The 13,667-nt window shown below is 35.3% G+C and overlaps 1 protein-coding gene across 3 annotated transcripts in view; it reads right to left on the bottom strand.

Moving 5' to 3' along the window:
* Nucleotides 1-6,262: 6,262 nt before the first annotated feature.
* The window catches only part of BBS9 (Bardet-Biedl syndrome 9), a 347,462-nt gene continuing 340,057 nt past the window's right edge, over nt 6,263-13,667 (bottom strand). For all 3 annotated transcript variants that reach the window (XM_090415673.1, XM_090415671.1, XM_090415672.1), the window contains one exon: nt 6,263-8,872. The gene's annotated coding sequence lies outside the window, so the exon portion shown is untranslated. The remainder of the gene's footprint in view (nt 8,873-13,667) is intronic.

The following is a 13,667-nucleotide window of genomic DNA, read 5'->3' as shown; positions in this document are numbered from 1 at the left end:
CCGCTCAGTATCTTTTGAGTGATTGAAAGTTAATGAGTTAAATGATCCTTCGAGTCACTCATTGAGGATGGGTGGGGGGGGGATTGCCCTAGTTTTTGGAGAAGGTCCGCACTTAAACATCTTTCCACGGATGTGGGGAATTCACTGATGGGGTATCGATCACTGATTGCATTAAATGCTTGCCTATGGTATGGTATGGTATGATGTAGCCTTTATCGGAGCCCTTCGGCAGATGTTTTTTCTCTGGAAGATGAGCGGTTCCGCTTGCTGCTAGGGTGTGCCTGTCACTCATTGAGATTAGTGATCTGAAGGATCGCCTAGTTTTTGAAGAAGACCCTTCACATAATGCACAGCACTGTGTACACCTCCGAAAGGGATGTGCTTTGCATTTTGGGATACTAAGGAAACTAATGTGAAGTCATTAGCCTCTATATACAAGAAGCCCAGTCGTGAAGATACTTCAAGTGCAAACTGTTCACATTTGAAGGATTAAAGGATTAAACCAAGAATATAATCTCTTGGCGTCTTGAATTTATAGTATAACCAAGTGAAAAAACTTTCAACATGTTGTCACTAGGTAATAGAAATTCAACATAATGAAGACATTTGCCAAAATAACATCAAACTGTTTCGGTCTACTAATTGTTAATATTGGTATAAATATTAGTTCCCCCCCCCCCCTCTTTAAGGAGAATAGCAGTACAGGCCTTTTGATTTCATCCCTGCTTATGCATCTGCGTTATCTTTACAGGGAATGCCACCTGATAATAGAGCAGTCCAAGAATGAACGCAACATTCCAGATTTAAGCTATGAAACCCTCCCTCCACCCCTTAACTTACACTTTAAAGCCTTCATAGTTCAGTCGATAGCGATGTCCTTTAGTTAAATAGACCCGAAAGAGGGTGGGGGGATTCGAATTCTGTCTAGAAAGCAAAAGATTTTTATAAGGGATTTTCCAATGAAGGTAAGTTAGTCGGTCTCATCTGGAGGTAGAATGGTATTCTTCTCCCGGAAACTTGGTTTTTTCATTCCGCAAACAAGAAATCCGGCAGAAAAACTGTTGCAGTTTACACACCAAAAAAAATATTTTTACGTAAGAACAATCATTTTACCTCCTAAACATTATGATTACGAAAGCTAAGGATACTTGACAAGTCCTGGGCTCTAAGAGAATGTAAACACCACTGATGAATGAATGAATTACTCAATAAATGACGCACCCAACGATCTATTCACTGGATATTATCAGATGCCCTATGGTCACACCGTTGCTCGATGATGTGCCACACCAGAAATTTAATATTATTTATTGCTTTCCGAAACTACTTGAGACAGTATTATATGTATATGTATCTAATATATTATTTATATACAAAGGTGATCTGAAAAGTTCTCTGCCTCGATCATAGATGGCAATACTATCAGCAAGATTTTTTTATATATATATAAGTTGGTACATCTGTCATAAGCAACCATGTGAAATTGCAAGTCATTCTATCAAGTAGTTTGTTTTTATTCAGCTGTCTGAAGCAAAAGTGTTGTCTGTATCCCTTGAAATGGTTATAAAATTCTTTGTAAAAGAAGGTTTAACGCCAAAAGAAATCCATTCGAAGTTCATAAAAGTTTATAGGCACTTTCTCCTTCGTTTTCGACAATTAAGAAAAATGGCTGCCTTGTTTAAACATGGCCGTACCATGTACAGCCATGTTTAAATTTGAAGATGATCAACGTGAAGGACATCCAAAAGTGTAACAACACCAAAAATCATTGATCAAGTGCATGACATGGTATTGGATGACCGGCGAGTCAAAGTGCGTGAAACTGCAGAAGGTTCACGCACTTTGACTCGCCGAAGAAAACTGAAGAAGGCATTTCAAAAGAACGTGTAAGATATATTTTGCATGAAGAATTGCTTGCTCACAGCAGATCAAAAACGCACTCGTATCAAAATCTCTGAACAGTGCTTGAAGTGTTTTAACACGAATAAAACTGATTTTGTGCGTCGATTTGTTTACTATGGATGAGACTTGGATTACACACTAGAACCCAAACAGCAGTCAAAACAGTGCACAGAAGCCGGTTGTTCAGCGCCAAAGTCGGTTCCATCAGTAGGAAAGGTCATGGCATCGGCATGTTTTTGGATGCTAAAGGCATTTTATTTATTAATTATCTTGAAAAGGGTAAAGCAATAACCGTGGAATATTATTCCGATCTTTTAACCAGACTAGAGGAAAAAAATTTGTGAGAAAAGACCCGGTTTGCAGAAGAAAAAAAAGTCATCTTTCATCAGGACAATGCACCTGCCCACCAAGGTGGTTTGGCAATTGGAAAATTAAGGGATCTGCACTATGAATTGTTGGAACATCCACCCTATTCCCAAGATTTGGCTCCCTCGGACTTCTGTCTCTTCCCAAAACTAAAACTCTTCCTCGCTGGTCAGCGTTTTTCTTCGAATCAAGAGGTGACTGCAGCTGTAGAGGGGTATTTTGCAGATCTTACTGAGAACCCCTACAGGAACGGGATAATGGCGCTGTAGCATCGCTGGAATAAATGTATTAGTCTTAAGGGAGGTTGTGTTGAAAAATTCCATACTGAAGTAATGTAATAACAGCTATAAAATTCTAGATAATAAAATTTAGTAGTATACACAATATACTAGGGAACTGGTTAGCCGAATAGCGCACTTGACCCCCCCCCCCACAAATTGTGGGTTCGAATCCCACCGTAGGTATGAATGTTTGGAATATTGTAAATGCAAACTCTGGACGAATGTGTATAACTCCCTCCTTGAGCCTTGTTTTTTTAAAATAAATGCAAAAAAATCGCCATGATTGATCAGCGGAAATTACTACCACATGACGCAGCAATTTCCTATATCAGAATAACGCGTGCCACTTGCCATTATAAAGACAACAGGATATCCGATTGTATTCATAAATGACACACTTTTCATAAACCACACTGATATTGCAGTCACCAATGCAATTAGTCATTACTTGTTACAAATCAAGGACGCGTCTGAGTGGCGTAGTGCAGCTGCTGGTTTATCAAAGCAAAACGGACTTGTTAGCTGTTAGAATAAATATCTGGTAAGGAAACAGTCTGTCATCCTCCCTCACATGTTTTTATAAAACAATCGAGAGTGGAAATATTGTTTATCTACCAGTTGGATACTCCATGACACTTCTTATTCAAACTATCCGTTTGTAACCTCTATGAAGTTGTGGTCAAAGTTCATGTAGAAAATTAAATTGCAAATCATATAGAATGAGTCGATGACCGATCCGATCCATTCAAACTACACTGAAATCTAGCTTAGCATCCCGTTATTAGTTATGCTGAAAGAAAGTACGAGTATGATACCAGCAGAAGCTAATCCTCATATTCATGTGGAGATGCTAAGTCAATTTTTCACTGAAAAACTGCGATAGGACCTGAAATCGAAAACTTCTGAAATCACAAGGTATTGTTGTAAATGTATTATATATTACAACTCTGTTTGGATTTAGCATGACCAGTGATGGTAAAATTATGAGACAGTCATGAGAACTTCAGGAACAATGTGTGACCAATAAAAAAGCTAGTACAGAGTGCCAATTATCTACCTAACTTCGATAAGGGTAATGCGGATGGTTGAACCTTATAAAAATCAAGAAAGTATTTTTAATGTCAATCCAACTCACGAAAAGTTGAAAACCTGTTGCACATTTATTTGCCATCAGTGGGTTAAGAATTAGATAATTCAGCTCTTGGGATACTAATCATTCCAATAAGCAGGATGGCAATCTCACAAACAGGTGGAGATAAAAGACTTGCCCAGAAAGTCCATAATGGAGTTCGAATCTACAGAGTGCAGATTGGAAATTTGGTTATATGAGGGGCAAAGAGAAAAGGGGCATCCATAGAAGTTAAATCTGTGTGCACTTAAGAAAGGAGTGAATTAAGAACTCGTCGAGGGAGGCCATCCTTTACCCACACCAGCAACAATACTTTATTTTAAACTCACACTAGGTTTTTCTCTCACAGAACGGTGAGGTAAATTAATGCCGCTATCAGTTGAAATAAACAGAACCATCACACACGGAAGAACAAAATATATATATATGCACTAATCCAGTGTTTACCTATGGATATGACATATAGGCAACGAACTAAAGAAAAATGGACGATAGGTGTGACCCAAAGAGCCTTGGAGAGAAGAATACTCCACATAACAATAACAACAACAAAAAGTAGAATTAAAAATAATAGAATTAGAGAGATGACTGGAGTAGTGTAAAGTATGTAAAGACTGGTCATATTAGCACACTGATAGACGAAAGGTGGACAAAATTAAGCTTTGAGTGGATACCAAGAGAAGGGAGGAAAAAGAAAGGTTGCCAAAGAACAGGATGGACGATCTACAAAGGCTTGGTACGAGATGGTGGATATCGGTTAAATATGGAAAGAATTGTAAAGTTAAGGGAGCCTTTATCCGAAAGAGGCTAAAGAAGAATCCAGCTTGATTTTTGTCAATATTGGTTTTCTACCAACGACAGTAAAGTACGAGATTTTTCATTATTCTTCCATTTCGTTGTTGTCCATTTGGAAAATTATAATAATTTTATAAATTTACAAGACTTGATTTATCAATTCACTTTCATTTCTTTTTTCTGTCTTGAAATCGTAATTTGTTCAGTTTTGATTTAATTGATAATAAATAAAATATACACAACTGCATCACAACAAAGAACAGTTCTGACTCGAATGCCGCAGCTAAACCAACAGCATGGCATAACAAACTGGATCAAGTGGTGCATGCCACTGATGTTTGCGGTGTGAAAAACATATCACGTGTCGAAAACATAGTCCAATCAAACATATATTCGCATACTTTTGTCATTTGTATGTGTATTTTTATAATTTTTGTAGTAGTTAAGCAAAAAAAAAAAAAAAAAAAGGAAAATGATGTCCAATATTTTTAATAACCCTGTGTGTGTGTGTATATATATATATATATATACACAGAGCCGGCGGAAGCGGGCATTCAGAGCATGCGGGCGCCGCTACGAAGGGAGCACCGCAGCCGGGAGACGCCCCCCCTTCGTGCCTGCAGAACCACACACACACCCGGATCGTTACAGGGGCGCTTAGATAGAAATTGCATGCGGGCGCCAAAGACCCTAGCGCCGCTTCTGTATATATATATATATATGTGTGTGTGTGTGTGTGTGTGCGTATGTGTCATAAACATACATCTTATACGTATACAAGGCACTACTTATATTTCTGGCTTTTTTTTTTTAATTAGTGGTACTGCTGTTATAATATGATACTGATATTTTCCTAACCGCTTCTAAACTGCAGTCTACCTTGCGCTTCCCAATCCTTGGCTATGAAAGAATGGAAGTGCATTTTTATAACTTTTTTTTATTTTTTAAATGAAGTAAGTAAAACAGCTGAGGAATAATTGGTCGAAATCGATTGAACGATGCGATCTGCAGCATTTTACTTCTTTCTCAACAATTGTATTCCTAATTCGGTCGAAATTGGTTGAAGGATGCTTATCGTCTTCAACTCTTACTTTTAGGGCAATAAATTGAATTACCCAGGAGACCCTCAGCAACGTAAGAAAAACCATATTCTACAGATTTGATTGTACCAATTGAATGGTGCCACTAATAGCAAGTATATTTGAAGAAGAAAGATAAGGGGCACTTTTTTCACCCTTTAGACATTTTGAAGTGCTCTAATTTATTAACTGGACTAGACACTTCAATTTTTTTTTTTTTTATTTACACCAAGTTAAAGGTGTAAATAAATGACTTATTATCTGCTCTGGACAAAAAATAAAAGCGTCGTATAAAGTTGGTCGAAAAAATTCCGATGTTTTCCTTTTTCATTTAACTGATTGACCTATATAGGGATAAGTGTAGGTAAATCAGTTAAGTGAAAATTTCAAGGAATCATAGTGCCCATTCCAATGATTTGGAGTTGATAACAGTCGGCAAGCAGAGGGGAAGAGCCCCTTAATTTAATAAAAAAAAGATAAGAATTATAGGAACGTCGTGTTCTGTCCAGTACGCATAATGTATGTATAAATCGTGTACTTCTATTATAAAGATCATGGGATCTCAAATGAAGTATACCATGAAAAATTGACAAAAATTAATTACATAAAAATAATTCGCAGATGGATTTCATAATATTACTACTCTATACTACACAAACAAGCTGGTATTAAATGTACGTGAGTGGTGTATGCAATAAATTCAATAAATATAACAAACAACATGACTAGAATCTTTATTGCCAGTTCTCTTAGGTGTAACGATATTCACAAACACGCACAAATTTTCTTTCGAATAGTGAATCCGTGTAACACATTAATGCAGTATACAGACAAAATATATTTCGATTTGATCATTGAAGACTTGGTTCGCAATGGCGGTGGGCAATACAAGGCAGTAAAGCATTCCCTTCTCACACGAGAGAATACCTGATTTACCAGTGTTTTTAGACAGTTTCGCTACTAACTACTGAACTGCAGAAAAATGGACACGATATGTTAAGTATTGCTTGTTTCCACATCGCGGTGCCCAAGTCCCCTTAAAATGCTTCTAGAGGTAGTTGTGAAGTGATGTGCCAAATAGCAATAGTGCTAAGTGCATTATTAGCGAACTGCCTAAGTTGGACTAAGCGTTCCAATTACAGGCTGAAGTAACTCTCACGATGAAATATGTTTTTGTCTTGAGATCTGAAATCCATAATCATTTCACTCGCGTTGAAAAAAAAAATTTTTTTTTTCATGTCAAAGAATTATCCAATCTTCCAATGTAACTGCCACTTCAAGTATAATCTACGGAAACATAATTGCCTAAAAATTGACTTGAAAAGTTTGCATTCAACCCCCCCCCCTCCCCAAGTACATATGCTTCCGGACTATTCCGACAGTCTGTTGTTTCAAGGACTACAAAGGAAAAAACAAAACAGATTTGTTTAAAAATTAACTTCAATAAATAATTCGTAAAAATCTCGACTTATCCCCAGAATGTCCTCAATACATAAAACGTGCATTAGTAGAAAAAAAGTTTTGTTTTATGCTACAACAAATGCTAATACATGGAGTATAAATGGAATAATATATACAACTTTATGCAAATAACAGCTTGTTTTATAAATATAAAATAAACATTACAAAATCGAGGACCTAGAATTAAAGTATGTGATTGGATTAAATTACATTACTTGCAGTGTAATTCAGGCACAAAGTCTGGAGATCAATTTGTTATTTCATTTTTAAATCAAGTATTTTACATTATCAAGTATTATTATTCACGCTCTCACAAACCACGAAATAGTAATAAAAAAAGAGTAAATAAGGAATTCATTCGTTTTATACGTTTGATAAAATTGCTATCAGAAGCAATTTTGTCAAACGATGTTCTTATATAAATAAGATAAGAACATCGATCAACTCATTGATGATTACTGTCAGATTACTGATTACGATTATAATCTTTTTTTTTTTTCAGGTTTTATTTATGCTGCTCACATACGCTTAACGAATTTTATGTTGTTCCACAAGTTCTCTATACGATAACAAAACTTTACTTTTTTTTATTTTTTATTTTTTTTATTACAGCAGTGTGTCAAAATGGACATGATAAATCCTGGAAACAACGCCGGTCGGTTCAGGAATTGAATTTCCACCCACCCCCAAATTAAAAGTAAATGCTGATAACAGAAACTACGTCCGATATTCTTACACACTGTTATTACTTTTCTTTGGGGGGGGGGGGGGGGATGCCCATTGCGGACATTTAGAGGTCGGTCTGTAAGATAGTGGAGAACTTTCCAATTGGATCTGGGAGAAAAAAAAAAAAAAACGTCCATTACACATAGTATGGAATGTATGTGTAGTGCTTATTAAGGCAAGATATATCTCAAAGGCACAACTGGGAGATTTTCACACAATATCTACCCGTCTCCTTCCCAAAGTGGTAAAAATGCCATTTAATCCGAATACGCAATGATAGTAAATCGACTTTATAATTTGGAACAGCGATGACAAACATGAACCATCCCCACACGCTGTTTTACGTAAAAGAATATATTACTTCAAATATAAAGTTGAATTTATCAAACTTTAGTCAGACATTAAGACATAATTTAATATTCAAAGCTACTACTAATAAAAATGAAATAATGCTACTCACTATTTGTTGAGAACAAACAAAAGCTGATAGTATGATTTTTGACAAATATGCAATTACAACGTGGACATAAGATATGAAAAATAATTACTAGATCATTAATAGGACTGTTCGACAAATCCCCAGCATATCACAGTACTTGATATAAATCATTTAATTATACGAAAATCAGCAAGACTATTGCAGCATTACTAAAAAAGGATATAACGTGTAGAAAAACTACAGAAAAAAAAAGACATTCTTTTACGCACTGTTGCCATAAATCTCATAAATAGGCAGTTGATTGATCATCTGCAAACAACAACAAACGACAGTAAATATTTCTCATCTTTTGCTACGCAAATAAATAGCAGAAGACGGGAAATGGCATTCTCAATATGTTTTAAACAGCGCTTTGCAAAATTTTATCTTTAAGTTCTCTTTAGAATTGGTGATTTATATGTTTTTTAATACTTTCTTATATACATGAATGTCCGCTTCAGTATTCTTTCTTGCACATTTTCATCGTCCCTATCTATCTTCCTTGTGCAGTCACAGACTTTAAAAAAAAAAAAATCTAAAACACAGAAACTACAATACACTCTGTAAAGTGGGAAATGTGAAAATTTGCTGCATCCATTAAAAGTGGCAGCGGACAGTATGAGAACATTATCACAGTCGACTGGACGGTAGATAGCTAGAAGACAAAAAGAAAAAATGTTAAAAAGATTAAATATAGCACTTTTTCTTTAAGCACAAACAAAATTTAAAAAAAAAAAAAAACATTTTATCGCACACTTTTTTCCAGCAATATATTTTCAGAACAGAGGTGCATTCCGGGAGACTAAGTATTCCCTAAAATTATTACAGGTTTAATAATCATAATATTATATCTATTAGCCGAAAATTCAAGCAATACATTATCGATTCTGCAAATAACTTGAAATTCGGTATCATCTTTCTCTACTCCTACCTACATAAATTAAATAAACTACATTTAGATACCCCTGTCTCAGAAAATAAATTATTTGAGAACTAATTATTTAAAATGATAGATTTAACATATTATTGTACATTAAGCAATAACAACTGTTTAGAAAAATATTTCTACTATTTACAGAATAGATCGGAATGAAATGTGAATAGCTTGTTAAAGATCTTTCACATTTTAAACGTAATAACTATGATACGTTCTTAAAAAAAAAAAAAAAAATGCAGTGCAGTTAGTGAATGCTCTCTTGTAGTAGAAATAAGCGTGGAACATTGGTAATTCCAGAGTTTAAAAAAGAAACTAAGTTAAAGAAGCGAAATTAATGATCTTTCTCATGCCTTTTGTGTACACTTTCGTTACCATACGTATTTGTACTATTCTTATCTGATCTGTTAGTGAGAGCCCATATTTCAAGTTTTTAGACTGCACAATTAATATCTGGAGCTATATAGTCATTCTCTTTCGAGTGACTCCTGAAAAAAGCTGATTTCGAGTGAAACTCAAAGGCTAACATTAACCTCTAAATACTCTTCCTACAACACAATGCTATAACTGACCATCAATGAAAATATCCTGCGCTTCCAGCCGAATCTCTTCTCGGCATTACCTCTATGAGCCCAGTTTATGTCTTCCTGTCCCGTTTCGGACAACTGTCCCTCTGTTTCATTAACCTTTCCAACAAGAACTCATAAGTGGTGCCACCTGGTACAAAATTGGAAACGCTTATTGCTTCAAGAAACATTTAAATCAATGAGCATGCTGATTGAAAATCGATTCCTGCCATTACAACGGAAAAAGACAACAAAAATGAGAACTGTAGAGGAAATTAAAGTATTATAATCTTCTATATTCAAAACCAAACACGTATACCGTATATCAGAGTATCCTTAAACCTTGGCGATATTTTCGTTCGTTCACCTTCCTCTTTACCAAGCGGCTAGACAGTAGTTTCCGTGTGTCGACAGCCGGCCCCGACTTTGTTCTCCAAACACTGGATCACTTAGCTATGTAACCCTTGACCCCATTCTCGAGGCCACCCACAGCTGGTGGAATTTTACAACACTGAAGACAAGAATCTGTTGACATACAGATTCTTGTCTGTATGGAGGTTGAAACCCAAAAAAAGATATTGTCGGTTTCGGTGACAGACGTCTATAAACATGGCTGCATCATTTATAGATCATCACCCTCTTGTTATCACAGTTACTTTATAAAAATGAAAAGTGCTCTTAAAAAAAAAAGTGATGCAGTAACTATCAAACTTGACAAAGCGCAAAAGAAAAAGTATTGTATTCTACATAAATTTACCATAACTCCAAATACTCTGCTTCAACACAATTTATCTACTATCTGCAGCTTGGGCAAATCAAGCAAATGAAAGCATGATCGGCCGAGTGGTTACTGTATCCACTCTCCAACTGACAGGATACAGGTTCGAATCCCACCATCAGCATGGACGTCTGTGCACGTCATTACGTTGGGAATGAATTTATCCGCGAGTATAATACCACCTCACTCCTTATTACGGATAAGGTGGCACATACTTAAAGTGACTTGAAAAGTTTCATGTTTGATCTTTACAGCTGAATTTCCGCATGATGTAATATATATATATATATATAAATACAAATTAAAGAAATCTCAGCCTATCCATGAAAAAAGAAAAAAAAAGCCAGCATTACAAGATTTATGTAACACTGGCTGCTTAGATTTCTTCATGAAAGACCAAATAATTTTTTTTTAAAAAAAAAAACAAAAAAACTTTCTTCTCTAGATTTTATTTCCCTATATATCCATATTCATTCCACGGATTTTTCCCAAATGGAAAAACTGTGGAATGAATATGCGTTATTATGATGAATGGAAATTTCTTAAGCGAGACATACTTTTAGGACGAAACCCTTCTTATAACCACTGTATCTTTCTCGTTATTCGAAAGAGAGAGAATTATGTACATTGTTAGATCTGGATAATATGATATTCATTATGAACACTCGTTAACCAACAACCTAAAATTAATTTTCATCACTTACTTAGTCGAACGTGAACTATTTACAGTTTTTAAAGTTTTATCTGGTATTCGAAGAAAATAAAAGTTCTGAAAAGGATTTATTGGACCAGTAAACCCTTTGAAATACTATAATAAAAGATAAAATACTGGAGAGGCATATTTTAAGTGGTCCCCCCAAAAAAAATAAATAAATAAACAGAAGTAGGTACAGCCCAGCTATCCGAAATTTCGATGACATAGCCTTGGGCTTCAAATACTAGTTAAATTATTTTTTAATGCTAATCCCACCCAGGGAGGGCTGAGAATCTGTCATACATTTCTGTATCATGGGGGATAAAGGTTACATAATCCGGGAATCTTCCTCTTGAAAGCTAATATGGCATTTGTTTTTTCAAGCCATTTCAGTCCTTCAAATAGGACAAGAAAACCGTCTACCACTTAAAGAGGGATGGGGAAGATATGCGTCGAATTTTTTTTATTACATAAAAAATTTGTAACAGATGGACAGAAGTTATCCGACTTAAATAAAATTTGGAAACTAATGCAGAAAGCGAACACTCTTTCCGATAAACTTGCTATTCTTTATAGATTTAAAAAAAAAAACATATCTCCATGGTAACCGGATTGCTGTAACATACATAAAAAAAAGGATACCCTCCCCCCTCCATCACGTCCTCTGAGCCTGTCTGATCTAATCATCCCTCTCTTTCTTTGTTGTGACTTAAGTTTATATTTCAGATTTATATCTTTATACAAGTCGCCGAGCTCGCGTCAAAAACGTGATATTCTCATAAATTCTCCTTAAGGCCATAACATTATGTTATATTGGATGGTAAGCTCTTACAATTCTCCAACGCCTTTTATTCCCAAAGGGAGAATGCAAGGCTCTTTATTTTTATTTATTTATTTTTTATTTTTTAAAGACAGATAGACAACTTCCGTCTGATAGCTGCCTAAGGCCATCAATAATTTCACAGGCATCGGGGGAAAGCGTATGAGATGGTAGACAACTGCAGCCATCTCATGTCCTCTAACATTATATATTACTGTCTAAATAACATAACACCAGTTCTACGGTCGATTTTCTTGAGTTGCGGAGTAATAAACCTGAATTTTCAAGAGAGAAACCTGACTGTGCCAAAAACTAACTGGGAATGAGCTGAAAAAAAGATCTAGAAAAAGTTCCGCTAGTCGGCGACTAAAATGGAATTTATATCGGTCCTTTTTTTTTTTCTCTCCTTGGGGTATAGCGCTTTGGAAGCAAACATCATTCCCGTGTGCCCAGACATCTTTTGTCGACAACTAAGAGTTATCGATGTGAGACCATCTCTCTCTCTCTCTGCTTACTAAAGGCTTGAAAAAAATCAGTGTTTAGTCTTATTCTTCTCTGTTCACAACTTCGACCGTCTGTTTCAAGCATTCAGCCTCTGTAATTGATGGGAACTGAATTTCCATTTCCATTAATATTCCTCAGGTCTCCAGAATTGATTAATTAGTACATTATAATAAGTTCTGTCCTTATTCTTAGATAAAATTGTAGACGTCCAAGAGATGAAGGTTCGAAATCTCAAATTAAAGCATAATTTTTTTCTAAAAAAAATTATCTTAATAAATAAACGACGAAAGTGAAGACAACGCTGCAAACAGTAGTTTGGATACTTCTCTTCCGTTTCTATAAATTCCGTTTCTTTTCAAAATACATAAGAACTCAGCTTATTCTTTTGTTTCTTTTTCTTTCTCTCTCTCTCTTCTTCTTTTTAAAAGCAGAATATTGATTTGCGTGAATGGAGAGCTTCGATTTGTTTCAGTTAATGGTTACGTGTTGAAGGTCAAGGTTTGTCTCTGATTCATATTTTCCTTACAACAGAGGACAAAAAGGAAAAGAAAAAAATAGCACCTGTGAAAAAAATCTAAATGTCTGAAATATTGTCGACTGGCTGTGCTACATCTATCATAATTTACACTGACTTGCATTCCATTATATGTAGTATGTTTTTTGCAGTAGTCAGTATATATATCTTGTTTAACCAGCAAGAAAAGCTTTCTTGTAACAATTTTGAAAGAAGTGACAAACCATTCCTGCATGAGTATAATTATGAAATTACACCTGGTATAAAAAGTTTCTCACTGCAAATAAAATACACTACGGGCTTCATATATTAAAATTGAAAGTATATCGTTAGATAAAATTATTTTCGATTGATAGTTCAATCCGCATTTTTATCTGACGGATACTGGAATGATATTCTTGACAAAGGATTTTATTTTCGTTTATTATTTTTATACATTTTATTTTTTACATAATCCGAAAACCCTGCTCTTGAGACCAAACATGGAACTTTTTTCAAGCCGCTGTGGCCCTTCAATAAGCGGGACTGCGGTTTCACACTGTGCGAGTTTGTTTATAAAATACATTATCACATCCCATACTCATTACCAAAAACTACTCATATATGCTAGACTTAAATCTGTGCAGATTATACAACAGGT

Source organism: Typopeltis vanoorti, chromosome 3 (assembly GCF_054136105.1).
Source record: "Typopeltis vanoorti isolate ZY-2024b chromosome 3, IOZ_Tvanoo_1.0, whole genome shotgun sequence".
NCBI classification, from domain to species: Eukaryota; Metazoa; Arthropoda; class Arachnida; order Uropygi; family Thelyphonidae; genus Typopeltis; species Typopeltis vanoorti.
Note: the sequence above shows the minus strand (reverse complement) of the source record. Positions and strands in the feature narration are given on the sequence as shown.